At 43.0% G+C, this 23575-nt stretch overlaps 1 protein-coding gene and 1 long non-coding RNA gene across 3 annotated transcripts in view; one reads left to right on the top strand and one right to left on the bottom strand.

The window, feature by feature from the left end:
* The window catches only part of LOC138754727 (uncharacterized), a 46449-nt gene extending 40991 nt beyond the window's left edge, over window positions 1–5458 (bottom strand). Inside the window, exon 1 of the long non-coding RNA XR_011351903.1 lies at window positions 5369–5458. This is a non-coding gene — a long non-coding RNA (uncharacterized lncRNA). The remainder of the gene's footprint in view (window positions 1–5368) is intronic.
* Window positions 5459–5571: 113 nt separating this feature from the next.
* Window positions 5572–23575, top strand: part of LOC138754726 (lymphocyte antigen 6A-2/6E-1-like) — an 87866-nt gene continuing 69862 nt past the window's right edge. Inside the window, exon 1 of one of the 2 annotated variants that reach the window (XM_069919477.1) lies at window positions 5572–5696. The gene's annotated coding sequence lies outside the window, so the exon portion shown is untranslated. The remainder of the gene's footprint in view (window positions 5697–23575) is intronic. The other variant, XM_069919479.1, reaches the window with a different exon arrangement.

Consider the following 23575-nt stretch of genomic DNA (forward strand, 5'->3'; position numbering starts at 1 on the left):
CAGCATGTTTGTTTGACCTCATGGCGACTGGCGGCACTACTTTGCCACTTGCGCCATCTCCCTCAGCTCTGGAAGATGGCTCCTGGCACTGATGCATTGAAAGTAACATTGGATCAGCCTTTTTTACCTTCTCCATAAAAAAGTAAATTCACTTTTTTTTCAATGAGCTTCCTTTAATGCGACTTTGCCCCATTAAAAAAAGCCCATTGGGTGCGAGGTTGTTGGGGGTGCCCCATTCAGCCAAGTTTTCAATCTCCCTCCTGTATGCTGACTCATCACCCCTTTTTATACCACCCACAACTGTGGTATCATCAGTGAATTTGTAGATGTTTTTGTCGTACTGAGCCACACAGAAATGGGTGTGCAGTGAGTAGAGCAGTGGGGTTAGCACTCATTTTTTGAGATGCGCCTGTGACGATAATCAGAGGAGAAGATACCGTTTCTGTTTTGTACTGACTGTGGTAATCCAATGAGGAATCCAGTTGCAGAGGCCCGGGTTTTGGAGCTTGTTGACCAGCACTGAGGCTTGTTGACCAACACGATTGTTGAAAGCTGAGCTATAGTCGATGAAGAGTAGCTGGATGTGTGTGTGGCTGTTATCTTGATGATCCAGAGCTGAATGGAGAGCCGGTGATATTGCATCTTCTGTGGGGCGATTATGATGGTAGGCGAATTGCAATGGGTCCAGGTCTTTACTTAGGTACGTGTTAATTCAGGTACTTCATGATCTTGCCTCATGGCAGAGCACCTTTAAAGGACATCATGGTCTACTCCTATTCTTTGTTCTTCTAGTCTTGAACAACAAGGTGCAATAAATTATGCAAAGCAGTCATTCACCTGATGCCAAGAACACATTTTAAAAGCTGCGTGAAACCAAATACACACATCCTTATATGGATCATGATAAAATTTCCAAGCTTACTTTCTTTTTTTTGGAAAACTTTATTTAAAAGAATTTAGACAACTTATTGAACCATTAGCTCAGACAATAAGACAGAATGATAAGATTAAAGGAATGAAAATTGTGGAGGATGAATAGAAGATTAATTTATTTGCGGACGATATGATGGTATATTTGACAGAACCGGAACAGTCTTTGAAATATTCACAAGATTGTTTGTTAAAATTTGGAGAGTTATCTGGGTATAAAATAAATTGGGATAAGATTGAAATATTGCCAGATGGGGATGGAGATTATTCAGAATATAAAAGTATTACAAAATTGAAGTGGTCAGGTAGAATTAAATATTTGGGAGTGGTAGTAAATGTGGACTACCAGTCTTTATGTAAGTTGAATTATGTTCCTTTATTAAAAAGGATTTGATTAAATGGAAAGATTTGCCGTTAACATTAATTGGTTGAGTAAATTGTGTTAAAATGAATATTTTTCCTCAAATTCAATATTTGTTTCAGTCTATACTATGTTTACTTTTCAAGCTTACATCCTATGCTCATATGACTGATCCCACAATGGGACCGAGCTTTCTCTTCAGCGCTAAACCCTAACACTAATGCAAGTCTGAAGTCTGAAACACTTTATTTTCATTATATACAGTTCAGAAATGGCTATTCCTTTTATGGAGGGGAGATCTCAGCACTATTCTCATATTGGGTGGAGGTCCTGATTCTGCCCAAAATTTCCCCGCTCACCTTGTTTTAGATTGCTTCAGTGTACAATAAATGGTAGCTTAAAGAGGGCAAACATTGCAGTTGTGGTTTCTCATTTCTTTTAGAACTTATTGAATATTTTCTTTTCCAATTTAGAACTACATCTGATCTCCAGTCTGCTGCAGACTAAGACCAATGAAGATTTACAACATGGTCCATCTCCGGGTGGCATGGTCAGCGTATGGTTAACGCAACTCTGTTGCAGCGTCTGCAACCAGGGTTAGAAACAGGCGCTGTCTATGAGGAGCTTCTCCGTTCTCCCTGTGTTTGTGTGGGTGTCCTCCGTGAGCTCTGCTTGCGATTGGGCATACAGCCTCGTGAGCCAAAAGGGCCTGTTATTGTGGTGCATGTATGTCCCAATTTATGCTTTTCATAAAGCACATCTCAAGGCCAAAAGTAACCAGCCAAATGCCAAAACACAGCTTGCCAAAGGAGGTACATTCATTTGAGGGCTCCTATTTTCTTTAAAAAAATATACTCTATTCACAATAAATTATTTACAAAAATAAAAACCGTTGCGTCTTTTTACATCCATGTTACACTTGTTCTCTAAATATCCTGTTACCACCACTGTGGCACCTTGTTGGTTCTCCCTTTGGTCTCAGCCCCTCAATGCCTGGTAATAGGAGAGGCTCAAGACTGTGGTGCTTCCCCACAGCGCCCTTGCATTGGCTGCACCAAGCCTCTGTACTCCTCCAGCCTGGACCGACATCTCCATGTACTGAAAGACCAACAGGATCTAGGCAGACCAAAGTGCACCAAGTTAATGGTCTTCCAGCAGTTCTGGATCTCTGTCCCTGAGTGTGTTTCCTGTAGCTCAGAGAATCCTTGGTCACAATGCCACTGGGAATGAACCATTACAAGGATGCTTGTATCCTTCTCCATGCACCCCATGAATCTGGATTCAGCAAAGAACAGGGTGACAGTCTCCACTCCACCACAGGGCTCCCATTGCTAATCATATCTTGCAACAGAAAGCTTTGATGTTAACTTAGAATGTTTCTGCATAAGACTCCCCATATATTGAAAGTACCTTTAACATGCAAGTTAGACATTAGTTGAAAATGAACTTGTTTGAGCTAACTTTGACTGATCACCAACACATGAAAAACAGATCATTATCCACGAGGCAAAATTGTTAGGTGAATATTCCTGTGGTTACACCTGGGTTACTGAATTGTTTACTGTACCCATGACTCCTGAACAGGAACAGGAGTAACCACCTCCTACATGCTAATCGTGACACTTCAATGGAATTTTCCAATTTCTGAGGGCAGAAGCAACAGGTTTTAAAATTATCAATTGCACCGAAGCAAGATCAGTTTTTCTACTTAACTCTCTTATTAATTTATTTAACAATATGTGGCAGCCCGACATGGCGGCGATTGAGCTGGCGCTCTGGGCGGCGAATGCAACCAAAGACCAGTAGCCCACGCAGCAGCACTGGCCCCAACAAGCAAACTGGCGGGTGAACGGCAAGGGCAGCTTAAAAGCCAGCGACCCCAAAATGGCGCTGCCTTGCCACACAGCGAACAGACAGGGACAGTGCCTGGGGAAGAAGGGCATTGTTATGCAGGAAAATACCTGCGACCAGGAAACCCGCTTTTGTTATGCATGTTGCGACGTCAGTCAAGGGGGGGGCCCCACAGCGGGAGCAGTGCAAGTATTAAAGTCAGCCCTAACCCTAATAAAACTCAGAGCTTAACCTGACTACACTACGTGTGTGTGTCTTCTTTCGAGTTGTGCACGACTACAAATATTTATTTATTGTTATAGACGTATAAACGTACTGCATGTGTCGTTTGTATATGTTATGTACGGTTGTGTGTTTTTTTTGCATTTTGCTGTTACACCGGGTTGTACTTGTACAATCGGATGATAACAAACTTGAACTTGAAACAAGGATTCACAGTGGTGACTTGCAGGAAGGATGATGCTCAGTGAGTGAACTTATTTAGGATGGAAATAAATAATTTCTGGACACAGAGATTTGGGAAAGAGGATCATCTGATATTAGACTTTATAGAGCAGTAGGCTTATATCTTCACCACAATTCCAATTGCTGCTTCTTACATATTATGAAATAAAAGCAAAAACCTCAGAGAACAGAAAATCTTTGGATGTACAGTAAAACCCTTAGTATCCGGCACCTATGGGTATTGATAGATGCCAGATAAGTGAATTTTTTGGTCGCTTGAGATTGCGCGTTGTTTGGATTGGCAAACTAAGGGCGAGGAACATCAATTTTAAGCTTCTGTATTTTTTACCTATTTCGCTTGTGTTTTTTTGCTAGTTGTTTAAATTTCAGGTAACAGGAATATTCTTGGATTTTCTTTTCCAAGGATATTCTTGAATATGCTTTTGGTTAAACCATTGAACATTTCCTCCCAATATTGAAAAAATATTTTGAATGTGAAAGAAACCACAATTTTAAAATGTTGTTGTTCTCCAGAAGAAATATTTGTCCCCAGTTATTAATATGTTGGGGGCATGGTGATAATAGGGAAAGGGTATATTTTTGCTTTAAGTCTTGAAGTTGAATGAATCCCAATAAAAGAATGAAATGGAAATAAGGACTTTCTTTGGAAACAAACAAACGTCACTGGAAAGCAGAGTTGCATGCAGTAAAATTTGGCAAAACTGAAGCTGCTGTCCCCAAATAAAGTAGAGGCAAGTGTGGTGTTAAGAAATACTTCAAAAGCAGGTGATGTTCAGATTTCCGTTCCTTTTATCATTAGTGTTAACATGCTTTTAAACTGCTTACTATGACCAGTTGATTGGATTAGAGAATCATATTGCTCTGCAGAAAAAAAGGCATTCTAAATAATCTGGAATTTTCTTTGTTTGATTTGAGATTTCAAGCTCTTTTGTTGTCATGTAATAAAACAAAGTGTAATATTACACAAAATTTCCTTTGGTCTACCGCAGGGCAAATATTCACCATTCACCAATGTAAGGGTGCCCCTTACATTCAGAGAAAGAGAAGCAAAATACTTTCTCAACACCCTCACCCCAACCATGAATTTGCCTCCAGTGCAACCGCAGCCACACAGCTTTCAGTCCAAACCATTAGCAACTCAAGCTCCAGATGCAAACCATGATCAGGTAGCCCATCACCCTGTTGCATCTCAGTACCGGCTGGCGCACACGCAATGGATGGGAGTCCCGGGGTCACTTCCATCGGGGGGAGGAGGAAGTGACACTAGTAGCTCCGGGACTCCTATCTATTGTGTAGGCACCAACTGGCACTCACACATGCACGCAAGAAACAGAGTCATGCATGGTCTATGGGAAATTAACCTGCCAACCTAGGGTGGCTCGACGTCCAGTTTTAGGCCGGGCAGTTTGGCCTTTCTGTCCGGCGCCACCTTGACCCAGATATTAATTTGTCCGGGTCTCGTGGGCCGTGCTCCTGTTTCTCCTCGCCCGCATGCGCGAGTGCCGGCTGGCGCCGAGGGGAAAATGTGACAGCACCACAGCGTGCCGGCTGGCGCATGCGCGACGAGTAGAAAATGCGACACCACCAAAGTGCCGGCTGACGCATGGGGGTTCCGCCAGGTAACCCCCCCCCCCAGCCCCACTGAGAGAGTTTCTGACGCTGAATGTCACCACCCTTATCCAACCTGAACTTGGGTGAGTGGCGGTGCCACAATAGCTAGTGCATCAGTAGAGCGACTGTTCATCGGTCATTCACACCCACCTCTTTCTACATCGTGGTCAATGACCATCGGAGGACGCGGGAAACACTCCGAGCAACTGGTCGTTCCTCTCAGAGAGGGAGGGAGGATAACCAGCCAATCAGGCGCTGACGCTACGCGGCTGCGCTCTCGTCATCCAACCAGGCGGCGGAGAGAAATGTCAAACTGGCCAATGAAAACGTCCGACCAGCGCTCGAGCGGTGTCCTCTGTGGCACTTGGCAGTGAGACGTGGTTGTTGACGGTTGGGACCGAGGGTTGAGGTGCATGGCGTCGTGTGGTTGAGGATCCACGGAGCGGCTCACGGTGTTCACGAGGGTCGGCGGGGAATGGCGAGTAAAAAGGCATTATAAATGGATGGGGAGGAACACGGGGGATGGGATGGATGGGGACAGGGGGAAAGATGGGAAAGATGGGAGGGGACACGGGGTGGGATGAATGGGGACATGGGGACAGAATGGGATGGATGGAGAGATGGGCCTGGGATGGGAGGTGACAGATGGATGGGCTGGGAGGCAACACATGTGGATGGGATGGATGGAGACATGGGGATAAGATGGGAGGTTTCATGTGTGTGGGAAGGGAGGGGACAGGAGAAAGGATGGGAGGGGACAGGCAGATGGGTTGGATGGAGACATGGGGTTGGATGGGAGGAGACGGGGATGGGATGGATGGAGACTTGGAGGCTGGATGGGAGGGGACATGAGGACTCGATGGGTGGTGAAATGAGGATGGGTGGTGTCATTGGGAAGGATGGGGGCGTTTGGAGACAGGATGGGAGGGGACGGGGTGGGATAGATGGAGACGATGGGTGGGGACATGGGAACGGAATGAGTGTGGATGGGGGATGGGATGGATAGGGAAATTGGGACAGGATTGGTGGGGAAATGGGGTGCGATGGATAGGGACAGAATTAGTGGGGAAATGGGGTGGGATGGATAGGGACAGGATAGGTGGGGAAATAGAGTGGGATGTGTGGGGAAATGGAATATTGAATGGCTTGGTAAGAAAGTAAATAGGATGAAATTGCTATTATAGTTATGAATGGAAAAGAAAATAGTGGTTATTGGGTTGAGCTCGTCAGAGGGAGGATTAAATTGGATCACATCCAATTACTGTGAGCTTATGGTCAAAATGCAGTGGATTCTTATTGGAGGTGCTAGAGTCAGATTCAGTTTTGGGCTTCAGAAGGAAATAGATATTTTTTCTAATAATTTTTTTAAATTTTTCACACAGTGAACCGTATCAACCAAAATATACTTCTCACTAAGTATACACAGGGGCATTTTCTCCCTTTCCCTCCCTCCTTCCCACCCCCTCCAAAACCAATAAATATTCAACATATACAATACGATAAAACCATTAAACAATGTCATCACACAATGAAAAATAAACAAGAAAATGGTGTCATCTACTTTTACACACTGGAACAGGTCATTTTGTCTTCTGATTCTATCATTTTAGGGGGTGGAGGTCCGAGGCAAACCCTCTGTTATGTTCCATGTATGATTCCCAAATTTGTTCAAATTATGTGACTTTATTTTTTTAATTATATATTATTTTTTCCAATGGAAAATGTACCCATTTCCATGTACCATTGCTGTATTCTCAGGCTCTCTTCCATTTTCCAAGTTGACATTATACATTGTTTTTGCTACTACTAAGGCTATCATATAAATCTTTTTTGCACTTTATCCAATTTGAGGCCTAATTCCTTACTTCATATATTACTTAGAAGAAAGATCTCTGGATTTTTTGGTATGTTATTTTTTGTGATTTTATTTAATATCTGATTTAGATCTTCCCAAAACATTTTCACTTTCTCACATGCCCAAATTGCATGTACTGTTGTTCCCATTTCCTTCTTACAGCGAAAACATCTATCTGATAACGTTGGATCCCATTTTTTTAAAAACTTTTGGGGCGTGATATATAACCTGTGTAACCAATTATACTGTATCATGCGTAACCTTGTGTTTATTATATTCTTCATAGTTCCAGAACATAACTTTTCCCATGTTTCATTTTCTATCTTTATGTTTAAAACCTTTTCCCACTTTTGTTTGGGTTTATAGCTTATTTCATCATTTTCCTTATCTTGCAGCCTAATGTACATGTTGGTTATAAATATTTTATCATTGTGTCTGTAATCAGATATTCAAAGCTGCTTCCTTCTGGTAATCTCAGTCTGTTTCCCAAATTATCCTTTAAATAAGCTTTCAATTGATGATATGCAAACATTGTACCATGAGTTATTCCATATTTGTACTCCATTTGTTCAAATGTTAGTAAATTATTTCCCAAAAAACAATCTTCTATTCTTTTGATTCCTTTTCTTTCCCATTCTCTAAAGGAAAGGTTGTCTAATGTAAAAGGGATTAGCGGATTTTGCGTCAATAGTAATTTTGTTTTTTGGAAATTTGTTTTTTTCCTTTCTAAGTAGATCTTCTTCCATCTATTGAGTAAATGATGCAGTATGTGAACTTTTATATTGTACCAGCTTTACATCCCACTTATAAAGTATATGTTCTGGTACCTTCTCCCCTATTTTATCTAGTTCTATCTTAGTCCAGTCTGGTTTTTCCTTTGTCTGGTAAAACTCTGATGTATACCTTAATTGTGCTGCTCTATAATCATTTTTAAAGTTTGGTAACTGCAAACCACCCTGGTTATACCCCTCTGTTAATTTATTTAACGCCACCCTCAGTTTCCCCTCTTTCCACAAGTATTTTCTTATTATTACCTTTAGTTCTGTTAAGGGAATTGGTAATGTTTGAAATAAGTATTGTATCCTTGGGAAGACATTCATTTTAATGCAGTTCACCCTCCCTATCAACGTTAGTGATAAGTCTTTCCAATGTTGTAAGTCTTCCTGCAATTTCTTTATTAGTGGCTGATAATTTAATTTGGACAGGTAGCTTAAGTTATGATCTAGTCTAATACCTAGGTATCGGATTGCTTGTGTTTGCCGTTTAAATGGTGATTCTTTTTTAAATTCTGTATAATCCACATTACTCATTGGCATCACTTCACTTTTATTTGCATTGATCTTGTATCCCGATATTTCTCCATACTCCTTCAATTTCTTATGTAATTCTTTTATTGATATTTCTGGTTCTGTTAAGTATACTATGATGTCATCTGCAAATAAACTGATTTTATACTCCTCCTTTATTTTTATCGCTTTTATTTTATTTTCTGTTCTTATCAGTTCTGCCAATGGTTCTTTTGCTAAAGGGAACAGTGAGGGCCATAATGGACATCCCTGTCTAGTTGACCTACTTAATTTAAATTGATTTGATACATATCCATTTACTGTTACCTTTGCCAATGGTCCATTATATAATGCTTTAATCCAATTAATATATTTTTCTGGTAGATTGAACCTCTGTAATACTTTAAATAAATAATTCCATTCTACTCTGTCAAAGGCTTTTTCTGCATCTAAAGCAACAGCCACTATTGGCTTTTTGTTTCCTTGAACTGCATGAATTAGATTAATAAGTTTACAGACATTATCCGTTGTTCATCTTTTCTTAATAAATCCAGTTTGTTCGTAATGCGATCATCATCACCCTGTACAAAAACAAAGGCGAGAAATCAGACTGCTCAAACTACAGGGGAATCACGCTGCTCTTCATTGCAGGCAAAATCCTCGCTAGGATTCTCCTTAATAGACTAATACCTAGTGTCGCCAAAAATGTCCTCCCAGAATCATAGTGTGGCTTTCGTGCAAACAGAGGAACTACTGACATGGTCTTTGCCCTCAGACAGCTCCAAGAAAAGTGCAGAGAACAAAACAAAGGACTCTACATCACCTTTGTTGACCTCACCAAAGCCTTTCACACCGTGAGCAGGAAAGGGCTTTGGCAAATAATAGAGCGCCTCGGATGCCCCCCCCCCCCCCCACAAGTTCCTCAACGTGGTTATCCAACTGCATGAAAACCAACAAGGTTGGGTCAGATACAGCAATGAGCTCTCCGAACCCTTCTCCATTGACAACGGCGTGAAGCAAGGATGCGTCCTCTCACCAACCCTCTTGACTATCTTCTTCAGCATGATGCTGAAACAAGCCAATAAAGACCTCAACAATGAAGACAGTGTTTACATCCGGTACCGCACGGGTGGCAGTCTCTTCAATCTGAGGCGTCTGCAAGCTCACACCAAGACACAAGAACAACTTGTCCGTGAACTACTCTTTGCAGACGATGCCGCTTTAGTTGCCCATTCAGAGCCAGCTCTCCAGCGCATGACGTCCTGTTTTGCGGAAACTGCCAAAATGTTTGGCCTGGAAGTCAGCCTGAAGAAAACTGAGGTCCTCCATCAGCCCCCCCCCCCCCCCCCACATCTCCATCGGGCACACTGAATTCAAAACGGTCAACCAGTTTACCTACCTTGGCTGCACCATTTCATCTGATGCAAGGATCGACAAAAAGATAGACAAAAGACTCGCCAAGGCAAATAGCGCCTTTGGAAGACGACACAAAAGAATCTGGAAAAACAACCACCTGAAAAAACACACAAAGATCAGCGTGTACAGAGTCGTTGTCATACCACGCTCCTGTTTGGCTCCGAATCATGGGTCCTCTACCAGCATCACCTACGGCTCCTAGATCGCTTCCATCAGCGCTGTCTCTGCTCCATCCTCAACATTCATTGGAATGACTTCATCACCAACATCGAAGTACTCGAGCTGGCAGAGTCCGCAAGCATCGAATCCATGCTGTTGAAGACCCAACTACGTTGGATGGGTCACGTCTCCAGAATGGAGGACCATCGCCTTCCCAAGATCGTGTTCTATGGCAAGCTCTCCACTGGCCAACGAGACAGAGGTGCACCAAAGAAGAGGTACAAGGACTGCTTAAAGAAATCTCTTGGTGCCTGCCACATTGACTACCGCCAGTGGGCTGATATCGCCTCCAACCATGCATCTTGGCGCCTCACAGTTTGGCGGGCAGCAACCTCCTTTGAAGAAGACCGCAGAGCCCACCTCACTGACAAAAGACAAAGGAGGAAAAACCCAACACCCAACCCCAACCAACCAATTTTCCCTTGCAACCGCTGCAACCGTGCCTGCCTGTCCCGCATCGGACTTGTCAGTCACCAACGAGCCTGCAGCAGACGTGGACATACCCCTCCATAAATCTTCGTCCGCGAAGCCAAGCCAAAGATTTTAGTACACATTCGGCCAATCTGTTTGCTAATAATTTTGCTATTATCCGATAATCTGAATTAAGTAGAGATATTGGTCTATATGATGCTGGTGTTAGTGGATCCTTCCCCATCTTTGTTATTTCTATAATTATTGCTGTCTTATATGAATCTGGCAAGTTTTGTGTTTCTTCTATCTGGTTCATTACTTCCAGGAGAGGAGGAATTAATAACTCTTTAAATGTTTTATAGAATTCTATTGGGAATCCGTACTCTCCAGGTGTTTTATTGTTCAGCAGCTTTTTTAATATATCCTGTACTTCCTCTATTTCATATGGTTTTATCAGTTTGTTTTTTTGCTTCTTGGAATTTCAGCAGTTCAATTTTAGCTAAAAACTCTTCTACTTTATCATCTTTCCCCTCGTGCTCAGTTCGGTATAATTGTTCATAAAATTCCTTAAAGTTCTCATTAATCTCTATTGTGTTATATGTAATTTGTTGGTCCTTTTTCCTTGATGCCAATACAGTTTTTTAGCTTGTTCTGTTTTAAGTTGCCAGGCTAATATTTAATGTGTTTTTTCTCCTAGTTCGTAATACTTTTGCTTTATTTTCATTATGTTCTTCTCCACCTTATCGTTTGTAATGTTTGGTATTTTATTTTTTGTCTGCCAATTCTCTAATTTTCGTTATATCATCCCTTTTTACTAGTTCCTTTACTGTACTTACTATCTCCCTTTCCAACTGCTCTATTTCCCGAATATAGTCCTTTTTCATCTTAGTTACATAACTTATTATCTGCTCTCCATTGCAGGCAAAATCTTCGCTAGGATTCTCCTAAATAGAATAATACCTAGTGTCGCCGAGAATGTTCTCCCAGAATCACAGTGCGGCTTTCGCGCAAACAGAGGAACTACTGACATGGTCTTTGCCCTCAGACAGCTCCAAGAAAAGTGCAGAGAACAAAACAAAGGACTCTACATCACCTTTGTTGACCTCACCGAAGCCTTCGACACCGTGAGCAGGAAAGGACTTTGGAAAATACTCTAGCGCCTCGGATGCCCCCCAAAGTTCCTCAACATGGTTATCCAACTGCACGAAAACCAACAAGGTCGGGTCAGATACAGCAATGAGCTCTCTGAACCCTTCTCCATTAACAATGGCGTGAAGCAAGGCTGCGTTCTCGCACCAACCCTCTTTTCAATCTTCTTCAGCATGATGGTGAACCAAGCCATGAAAGACCTCAACAATGAAGACGCTGTTTACATCCAGTACCGCACGGATGGCAGTCTCTTCAATCTGAGGCGCCTGCAAGCTCACACCAAGACACAAGAGCAACTTGTCCGTGAACTACTCTTTGCAGACGATGCAGCTTTACTTGTCCATTCAGAGCAGCTCTTCAGCGCTTGACGTCCTGTTTTGCGGAAACTGCCAAAATGTTTGGCCTGGAAGTCAGCCTGAAGAAAACTGAGGTCCTCCATCAGCCAGCTCCCCACCATGACTACCAGCCCCCCCACATCTCCATCGGGCACACAAAACTCAAAACGGTCAACCAGTTTACCTATCTCGGCTGCATCATTTCATCGGATGCAAGGATCGACAAAAAGATAGACAACAGACTCGCCAAGGCAAATAGCGCCTTTGGAAGACTACACAAAAGAGTCTGGAATAACAACCAACTGAAAAACCGCACAAAGATTAGCGTATACATAGCCGTTGTCATACCCACACTCCTGTTCGGCTCCGAATCATGGGTCCTCTACCGGCATCACCTATGGCTCCTAGAACGCTTCCGCCAGCGTTGTCTCCGCTCCATCCTCGACATTCATTGGAGCGACTTCATCCCTAACATCGAAGTACTCGAGATGGCAGAGGCCAACAGCATCGAATCCACGCTGCTGAAGATCCAACTGCGTTGGGTAGTTCACGTCTCCAGAATGGAGGACTATCGCCTTCCTAAGATCGTGTTATATGGCAAGCTCTCCACTGGCCACCGAGACAGAGGTGCACCAAAGAAGAGGTACAAGGACTGCCTAAAGAAATCTCTTGGTGCCTGCCACATTGACCACCGCCAGTGTGCTGATATCGCCTCAAACCATGCATCTTGGCGCCTCACAGTTCGGCGGGCAGAAACCTCCTTTGAAGAAGACCACAGAGCCCACCTCACTGACAAAAGACAAAGGAGGAAAAACCCCAACCCCAACCAACCAATTTTCCCCTGCAACCGTGTCTGCCTGTCCCGCATCGGACTTGTCAGCCACAAATGAGCCTGCAACTGACGTGGACATTCTACCCCTCCATAAATCTTCGTCTGCAAAGCCAAGCCAAATAAGAAAGAACATAACTTATTATCTGCCTTCTAATGAAGGCTTTCATTGCATCCCATAATATAAATTTGTCTTTCACTGATTCCGTATTTATTTCAAAATGTTTTAATTTGGCATTCAATAAACTCTCTAAATTCCTGCCTTTTAAGTAGCATGGAGTTTAATCTGTATGTTCTTGGTGGGATGTCCTCCAGTTTTATTGCTTATAACAGGGGTGAATGATCAGATAGTAATCTAGCTTTATATTCAGTTTTCCTAACTCTCCCTTGAATATGGGCCGACAAGGAGGAGTCACGTGATGGAGTAGTGGCCGGTGGGGGAACTCCAGCCCTCTGCAGAAAAGTTAAAAAAAGATAGAGAAAAAACAAAGGCACAAACATAAAAACCATAACAAAGTGAAAGTAAAAGTGTGGAGAAAATGGCAGTGAAGAAAGAAAAGCCAAAAACAACGGGAAGAAAAGAAGAAGGAAAGACGTCGAAAGAAAAAGGTGAAGGCCTTACCTATACGAGGAGGCCCGCCGTGGAGAGAAAAGCCCGCTCCCTGAGGTCAGTCGAATCCCCGAACTCGGGACTACAAAAATGCCTCACGGAGCCAAACAAAAGTGCACAACCGCGCAAGACAAAAATAACACTGACGGGAGGGGGGACCAGCTGAGGAGTAGATCTCCACAGCTGAAACAGGCAACTACCTCCATCCACCCTGGGGTCGGTTCTCAAAGAAGGGGTGAATGTGATAGTACAGATTCTCTCACCAATGTACATATGGTAGTGTTGGATGACTGTGATTGGCTAAGAGTGTAGCCACACCTACTGGCAGGTCTTAAAAGGTTGCTCCTAGCCATCGACGAGTACTCCCGCTTCCCGTTCGCTGTGCCCTGCTCAGACATGACTGCCTCCTCAGTTATAGAGGCCCTGCACAGCATCTTCGCCATCTTTGGGTACCCCAGTTAAATCCATAGTGACAGGGGTCCTCGTTTATGAATGTGGAGCTACGGCAGTACCTTCTGGAGTGTGGTTTTGCTTCAAGCAAGACCACCAGCTATAACCCACGCGGTAATGGGCAAGTCGAAAGTGAGAATGCCACCATCTGGAAAGCTGTTACGCTTGCCCTCTGGTCCAAAGGTCTCCCCACCTCTCACCGGCAAGACGTGCTCGCTAGTGCCCTAAACTCCATCCGCTCCCTCCTATGCACCACAACCTATGCCACCCCCAATGAAATGATGTTCTCTTTCCCGAGAAAATCCAGTTGGGTACGACCACGTTGGCATGGCTCACAGTTCCCGGTCTAGTCCTTTTACGACACCACGTCCGGTACTCTAAGAACGGCCCCTTGGTTGACCAAGTGACTCTGCTCCATGCGAACCCACATTATGCCTACGTGAGTACCCAGACGGGCGGGAGGTCACAGTCTCGGTAAGGGACCTAGCCCAAGGCGGATCAGGCGCAGCAGTGCCTTTAACCCCACCTCCCCCTATACCTTCTCCCCCAGGTCACATGCTTGAACAGAGGGACCAGCACCACCCCACCATCTTAGGCCAGACTGTCGAACACGCCGTTGGGGAATTGAGCGAAGCAGTGGCCGCACCCTACAGGCCTGCCGGCGATACGACTCCGGCGACCCCAATCCCACTGCCACGGTGGTCACGCCGGATAGTCAGGCACCCTGACCGGTACAGCCCCTAACCTCCATCCACCCTGGGGTCGGTTCTCAAAGAAGGGGTGAATGTGATAGTACAGATTCTCTCACCAATGTGTATATGTACATATGGTAGTGTTGGATGACTGTGATTGGCTAAGAGTGTAGCCACACGTACTGGCAGGTCTTAAAAGGTTGCTCCTAGCCAGACCAGGTCATTCTGGACTGGTCAACCTACTTGTGATATGCTCCAGTCTTTTAGTTAATAAAAGCCTGGGTTTGGATCAACAAGTCTTTGGTTCTTTCGATGCACACTATAGTCTAATACCACTTCACAGAAGGATCTTGCCAGGTTATATTGTAAACTCACTATATGATTGTGTCCTGGGGATGGCAGGGGATAGCCTAGCCTTGTCAGGAAATGAATGATCTCATTGTAGTCTGCAATTACCTTGTGCATTTGTAAGATAAGATGGATGAAATTAAGGTGAGAATAAGTTTCATTTGAAAACATACCAATGAACTAGTTCCTGTTCTTTACCTAATATGGTGTTCCAGAATGATTTTGTCCTTTTTTTTTGAAGACTTTATTTAAAATTTTGTAACATGAATACAATAGAGAATTACATTTAAAGAAAAAATATAAAAAATTAAAATGGTATGATTACAATATTACATCAGAAAACTACACAAAATAACCCCCCCCCCCGTTAATTGTAACACAATATTAGTAATCTAACTTAAAATTAGTCCAGCCCTCCCCCCCCCAAAAATAAAGAGTGAAGAGTTAATAAAATTAACAATATTATATATGGGGAAAAAAAATACCCACTTACAAAAAAAGAAATAAAACTTAACCTAAAAAAAATTCTAACAACAAAATAAAATTTTATCAATACTAAAATATCACGCTTAAACATATATTTAAATCAAACTTAAATGCATATAATTAGCAAACGGAGTCCACTTTAACTTATAAAAAGACATCCTATCCTGAATTGAAAAAGATATCCTTTCCATAGTCAAACAAAATTTCATCTCCAAATAGCACTTATCTAAAGTTGATATATTTTTATCTTTCCAAGTAAGTGCTATATATTTCTTAGCCACGACTAAAGCTAAATAGATAAAGGAAATCTGATAATCCTCTAAACCTAAATCAATTAATGATTGCATGTTCCCTAATAAAAATATATCGGGATCTAATACAAGATGGATATTATACAAACTGTTAAAAATAGATTGAATACCTTTCCAAAACTGTTGCAATCGACCACAAAGCCAAACAGTATGCAAAAAAGTATTGGCCGTCTGATCACATCAAAAACAAGAATCCAACTTACTAAGACCAAATTTTTTTAATTTCTCCGGCGTTAAATATAGCTGATGAATAAAATTATAATTAATCATCGCTAGTCTAGCATTAATTAATTTCCGAATACTATTCTGACAAATTTCCATCCAAGCTTCTTCAGCTATTTTATGTCCTAAATCTTTTTCCCATTTCAACTTATCTTTATCCTAGTCTTTTTCACTATCAATTTCTTGTAAAATACAATACAAATCAGATATATATCCCTTTTTTGGTATTGAAAGTACATATTCTTCAAAACTAGATTCAGGTAATAAAATCATATGTTGACCACATAACTGTTTTACAAAAGATCTTAATTGATAATATACAAATATAGAATTTCCACTAATACCATATTTCCTTTGTAATTCGTCAAAGGAACAAAAACAACCCTCAGAAAAACAATCAGATAAATTTTTTATTCCCTTCTTTTCCCATTGTTTCAAAGTGGCATTGGAGACCGTAAAAGGAACAAGTTGATTATTATATAATTGCAATCTTCCAGAATATATATTTTTAAGTCCCAATTTTTTAAGTTTACTTGTCCATAAATTCAATAAATGTTTCAATATTGGCACATCGTAAGTTTGTAGTAAATTTTGTTTTATGGGATGCAATGAAAGCTTTTCTGCGAGGCCAAATTATCAGTTATGCCTCTAAAGTAAAGGAGAGAATTAAAGAGATTGAAGACTTAGAGAAAAAAGATAACTGCTACTGAAAAAGAATTTCAAAAACATGCTACCGAAACACAAAAGAATCAGTTAACTAATTTAAAATTTAAATATAATGAATTACAAACATATCGGTTTGAATGTTTAATGAATCGAACTAAGCATAAGTTTTATGAATGGGGTGAGAAAGCTCATAAAGTTTTGTCATGGCAATTAAAAAAGGAACAATTATCTAGGATTGTACCAGCGATTAGAAAGAAATCAGGTATTACTTTTAATCAAAAGGAGATTAATGAGGATTTTTGTAATTTCTATAAACAATTGTATACTTCAGAATGTAAAGATGTAATTGGAGACGCAATAGATTCTTTCTTGAAAAATATTAACTTGCCACAATTGAATCAAGAAGATAGACAAGAGTTAGATAAACCTTTTACAGACGATGAAATAGAAATGGCAATAAGAGATATGCCGAATGGAAAGGCACCTGGTGAAGATGGGTTTTCTATAGAGTTTTATAAAGTTTTTTATGCTGATGTATCTTCTATTTATAAGGATGTATTACAACAAGCATAATACTTTTCAATTACCTGAGTCTTGTTCTAACGCAATAATTACGCTTATGTTGTTAGTAATTTTTTTGTTGTTAAGTTTTATCCTTTTTTTGTAAGTGGGGTTTTTTCTATTTTATTTACAACATTGTTAATTAATTCTTCACTCTTTATTTTGGGGGGAGGGTTGGACTAATTTTAAATTAGATGATTAATGTTGTGTTATAATTATGGGGGGGGGTTAATTTGTGTAGTTGAATGATGTAGTATTCTAATTTTTATTATCTTATTTTTTATTATTTCTTTAAATGTAATTTTTATTTTATTCATGTCATAAAATTTTAAATAAAGTTTTAAAAAAAAAGGAATTGCTGTTAATGGCCAAATTTCAGAATCTTTTAGTTTGACAAGATCGACTAGACAAGGATGTCCGTTGTCACCTGCTTTATTTGCTATAGTTATTGAACCTTTAGCACAATTAAAACGTCAAAATGAAAATGTTAAAGGTATGAGAGTTCTGAATGAGGAATACAAGATTAATTTATTTGCTGATGATGTTTTATTATATTTGGTGGATCCGGATACTTCTTTACCTGCAATTCAAGAATGTTTAGAAATTTATGGCCAATTATCTGGTTATAAAGTAAATTGGGCTAAAAGTGAAATTTTGCCAATTTGTAAAGATGATTATTCAGTGTATAAAAATATTACAAATTTGAAATGGACTACACAAATTAAATATTTAGGAATTAATGTTAATACGAAATTTCAAGAATTATACTCAATTAATTATCTTCCTTTAATAAAAAGGATTAAATTAGATTTGATTAGGTGGAGGGATCTACCTTTGGGTTTGCTAGGGAGGATTAATACCATAAAAATGAATATTTTTCCTAGAATACAATATCTGTTTCAATCAATTCCTTATTTAAAAAAAAAAGTTTTTTTTAAGGACTTATATAAAGCGATCAGAGAATTCTTATGGAAGGGAAAATTTCCGAGAGTAGCAATGAGAAAATTGATGTGGGATTTTCAATTTGGAGGTTTAAGATTACCGAATTTTCAGCATTATTACGAAGCAGCTCAATTTAAATTTCTTAGTGCATTAATGAATATGGACGACCCACCTAGTTGGGTAAAGATAGAAATGGCGGTTATTTTAGAAAAATTTCCTCGTGAGTTTTTGTTTCGAAGATTTTGTCCTCCTGACAAAACTTGTATTCATCTTTATGTATAATTGGCCTATTTTTCCAACAATCGTAAGCCCCTGATTGGTCCATGTAACTATGATTTTACACTTGGTGTCTTTCTGTGTGTTCAGTCCTCTTTCTTGGGTTTTCCTTCAAGCTTATTGTCAGAGGTGTCAAAATGCGGTGCGGAAGATGATTTTGTGAGTAGTGCAGCTAGACTTCCCATAGATACAGAAGTGCAAATAAGCCACGTTGCAGAGGCCCATTGGTGGAGACCAAAAGCAACATCATTTTACTTGTTTGAGGTGTGTTCAGGAGTCTGACAACAGTAGCCGCTTTCAGGTGGCTGTTGGGTGCCCATCTGAAACCGGAAAAGCCAGCCAGGAGGGTTACTTACCTAACCCTTCTCCAAGAGGTATAACTACCCAGCTTGGAGTATTGATTGTGGCAGCTGAAAGCGGCCCGGGCTGCCAGGAGGCGGGCTGCTGAAGTCGCGGTGACGTCGTCAGCCATCGATTCCTGAGACAAGGAAGCCAGACACCTTCAAATTTTTTCGCACCCTCTCCCACTGCCTGTCTACCCCGCCCCTCGCCCGCCCAACCTTTGCTGCAGTTTCCCACCCTCGTCCGCCCGACTCCCGTTGCTGCTGGCGGTTCTTCCCCCCCCCCACCGCCCCCACCCTCACCCGCCCGACTCCTGCTGCCGTTTTGGGGGTGGGTGGGGAGGGAGACTGGCAGCAGGGAGACCGGCAGCGGTAGTTGGGCGGGCGAAGGGGGAGAGACTTGCAGCACGAGTCAAGTCATGCCTGAGTTGTTTGTCAGGCTTGCCTTGACACGCTTCTGTGACACGAGGTCAGCGTGGGCGGGACTAGGCATCTGTCCCGAGTAGCCAGCTTTCGCTGCTAGGCGGCTAGCAGTCAGCTGGCATGTTTAGGTGCCAGAAAGCCGTCCATTCTGTGGCCACCTAAATGTGCCAGCTGAACTCTGCTAGCTGCGCCTGTGGGTGGGTAATCTTCATCAGAACATTTGAAAGCGGCTAAAGGGAAAGAAACTATCCTTGAATCTAATGGTCTGTGATTTTACACTCCATTTCAAATTTATAAATCAGTACAACCCGAGGAAACAGTTCTCTGGCCCTAGGTGCAAAAACATACAAACACATAATCAGACGTACACACATAAAGACAAATGATACATCTGCAGTACGTATGTACATACATAAAAATAAAGAAATAGTATTGTTTATCTGAAATGGGTCCGGTCCTGACCATTTCAGTTAATCAGAGTTGTACTGTATCAGTATTTGTTGAGAGGAATAGATAAGATAAATAGAATCAAATAACATTACAGCACAGAAACAGGCCCCTTCGGCCTTTCTAGTCTGTGCCGAACCATTTTGTTTTGCATTGTCACTGACCTGCTCCCAGTCCATAGCCCTCCATACCTTTCCCATCCATGTACCTCTCCAATTTCTTCTTAAAATTGAACCTGTATTCACCACTTCAGCTGGCAGCTCGTTCCACACTCCTACCACTCTGTAAAGAAGTTCCCCCTCATACTCCCCTTAAACATTTCCCCTTTCACCCAAATAGTCATTTTCTGAGGATAAAAGAATGTTAAAATATTTAATGAAGGGAAAGATTTGAAAGGTACCTTCACACAGAGAGTGGTGAATTTATGGGATGACCTGTCAGAGAAAGTAGCAGAAGCAGGGACAATTGTAACATTGAAAAGACATTTGAATCGCTACATGGAGAGGGAAGGACTAGAGCAGTCATTCCCAAAGTGGGCGGTGGAAAGATCCAAGAGAGTGGTGAGGAAAAAGGTGGTGGACAATGTTCACGGAGTTGGTCTGAATCAAGCAGTATATCCCCTTGCATAGTTATCTTTCCTTAAACAAAAAGCTGTTTTTTTGCAGCAGAGGTTGACGTCAAAGTCCTTAATTCCCGACAAGACTGACAGTGATGAATGTACTTAAAACTTCTCTCGAGCAAGTCATCAGTTGAATCACAGACAAACAAGATCCTAAATACAATGAACAATGCAATGCAGGGAAACACACACACTGCTCCCTTTGCCAGCTGCTCAGTGATACACTAATTGTTGTTTTATTTTGCAGTTGACCTAATACAGAAAGAGGTGTGTGTTTGTTTTGTGTGTGTGTGTGTGTGTGTGTGTGTGTGTGTGTGTGTGTGTGTGTGTGTGTGTGTGTGTGTGTGTGTGTGCGTGCGTGCGTGCGTGCGTGCGTGCGTGCGTGCGTGCGTGCGTGCGTGCGTGCGTGCGTGCGCTTGCGTGCTGGAGGGGGGGGGGGATGTTCAAAGGACATGTCTTGAGAGCCAAGGAGGCGACAGCCCAAAAAAGTTTGGGAACTACTTCTTTGGCTTGGCTTCGCAAAAGAAGATTTATGGAGGGGGTAAAATGTCCACATCAGCTGCAGGCTCGTTTGTGGCTGACAAGTCCGATGCGGGACAGGCAGACACGGTTGCAGGGGAAAATTGGTTGGTTGGGGTTGGGTGTTGGGTTTTTCCTCCTTTGTCTTTTGTCAGTGAGGTGGGCTCTGCGGTCTTCTTCAAAGGAGGTTTCTGCCCGCCGAACTGTGAGGCGCCAAGATGCACGGTTTGAGGCAATATTAGCCCACTGGCGGTGGTCAATGTGGCAGGCACCAAGAGATTTCTTTAGGCAGTCCTTGTACCTCTTTTTTGGTGCACCTCTGTCACGGTGGCCAGTGCAGAGCTCGCCATATAACACGATCTTGGGAAGGCGATCGTCCTTCATTCTGGAGACGTGACTTACCCAGCGCAGTTGGATCTTCAGCAGCGTGGATTCGATGCTGTCGGCCTCTGCCATCTCGAGTACTTCGATGTTAGGGATGAAGTCGCTCCAATGAATGTTGAGGATGGAGCGGAGACAACGCTGGTGGAAGCGTTCTAGGAGCCGTAGGTGATGCCGGTAGAGGACCCATCATTCGGAGCCGAACAGGAGTGTGGGTATGACAATGGCTCTGTATACGCTTAACTTCGTGAGGTTTTTCAGTTGGTTGTTTTTCCAGACTCTTTTGTGTAGTCTTCCAAAGGCGCTATTTGCCTTGGCGAGTCTGTTGTCTATCTCGTTGTCAATCCTTGCATCTGATGAAATGGTGCAGCCGAGATAGGTAAACTGGTTGACTGTTTTGAGTTTTGTGTGCCTGATGGAGATGTGGGGGGGCTGGTAGTCATGGTGGGGAGCTAGCTGATGGAGGACCTCAGTTTTCTTCAGGCTGACTTCCAGGCCAAACATTTTGGCAGTTTCTGCAAGACAGGACGTCAAGCGCGGAAGAGCTGGCTCTGAATGGGCAACTAAAGCGGCATCGTCTGCAAAGAGTAGTTCACGGACAAGTTTCTCTTGTGTCTTGGTGTGAGCTTGCAGGAGCCTCAGATTGAAGAGACTGCCATCCGTGCTGTACCGGATGTAAACAGCGTCTTCATTGTTGAGGTCTTTCCAGGCTTGGTTCAGGATCGTGCTGAAGAAGATTGAAAAGAGGGTTGGTGCCAGAACGCAGCCTTGCTTCACGCCATTGTTAATGGAGAAGGGTTCAGAGAGCTCATTGCTGTATCTGACCCGACCTTGTTGGTTTTCGTGCAGTTGGATAACCATGTTGAGGAACTTTGGGGGGCATCCGATGCGCTCTAGTATTTACCAAAGCCCTTTCCTGCTCACGGTGTTGAAGGCTTTGGTGAGGTCAACAAAGGTGATGTAGAGTCCTTTGTTTTGTTCTCTGCACTTTTCTTGGAGCTGTCTGAGGGCAAAGACCATGTCAGTAGTTCCTCTGTTTGCGCGAAAGCCGCACTGAGATTCTGGGAGAACATTCTCGGCGACGCTAGGTATTATTCTATTTAGGAGAATCCTAGCGAAGATTTTGCCTGCAATGGAGAGCAGCGTGATTCCCCTGTAGTTTGAGCAGTCTGATTTCTCGCCTTTGTTTTTGTACAGGGTGATGATGATGGCATCACGAAGGTCCTGAGGCAGTTTTCCTTGGTCCTAACAAAGCTTGAAAAACTCATGCAGTTTGACATGTAGAGTTTTGCCGCCAGCCTTCCAGACCTCTGGGGGGATTCCATCCATACCTGCTGCTTTGCCACTTTTAAGTTGTTCAATTGCCTTATATGTCTCATCCTGGGTGAGGACCTCATCCAGCTCTAGCCTGAGGGGCTGTTGAGGGAGCTGGAGCAGGGCGGAATCTTGGACTGAGCGGTGGGCACTGAAAAGAGATTGGAAGTGTTCTGACCATCGGTTGAGGATGGAGATCTTGTCGTTGAGGAGGACTTTGCCGTCTGAGCTGCGCAGCGGGCTTTGGACTTGGGGTGAGGGGCCGTACACAGCCTTTAGAGCCTCGTAAAAACCCTTGAAGTCGCCAATGTCCGCGCTGAGCTGGGTTCGCTTGGCGAGGCTAGTCCATCACTCATTTTGGATCTCCCGGAGTTAGCGCTGAAGATGGCTGCATGTGCGACGGAAGGCTTGTTTCTTCTCTGGCCAGGTCGGCTTTGTAAGGTGAGCCTGGTGGGCAGCTCGCTTCTTTGCCAGCAGCTCCTGGATTTCCTGGCTGTTTTCGTCGAACCAGTCCTTGTTTTTCCTGGAGGAGAAGCCCAATACCTCTTCAGTGGATTGCAGTATGGTAGTCTTCAGCTGATCCCAGATGGTTTCAGGGGACGAGTCCGTGAGGCGGATTGCATCCTCGAGATTTGCTTTGAGGTTTGCCTGGAAGTTTCCTCTCACTTCGTCTGACTGCAGGTTTCCAACATTGAACCTCTTTCTGGGGGCTTTACTGTTCCTGGGCTTTGGCCTGAAATGAAGGTTGAGCTTGCAGCGAACCAGCCGGTGGTCAGTGTGGCATTCCGCGCTGGGCATGACCCTGGTGTGGAGCACATCTCGTTTGTCTCTTTCTCGCACCAGGACGTAGTCCAGGAGGTGCCAGTGTTTGGATCGTGGATGCATCCAGGTAGTCTTCAGGCTGTCCCTCTGCTGAAAAAGGGTGTTTGTAATGACAAGTGCAGAGCTCCAACAGGAGATGCCCATTGTCGTTGCACTTGCCGACACCATGCTTGCCCAGGATTCCTGGCCAGGTTTCTGAGTCTTTGCCGATGCGAGTGTTGAAGTCGCCAAGGATGACAACCTTGTCGGCTGTAGGGGTGCATTGAATAAGGTTGCGCAGGTCAGTGTGGAACTTGTCCTTTTCTGCTGGTTCCGCCTGGAGGGTTGGAGCATAGACACTGATGAGGGTGATGCGACGCTTGTTTTGAAGGGGGAGTCGCATGGACATGATCCGGTCCGAGTGGCCTGTCGGGAGGTTTTCGAGTTT

This window comes from Narcine bancroftii, chromosome 2 (genome assembly GCF_036971445.1).
Source record: "Narcine bancroftii isolate sNarBan1 chromosome 2, sNarBan1.hap1, whole genome shotgun sequence".
NCBI lineage: Eukaryota > Metazoa > Chordata > Chondrichthyes > Torpediniformes > Narcinidae > Narcine > Narcine bancroftii.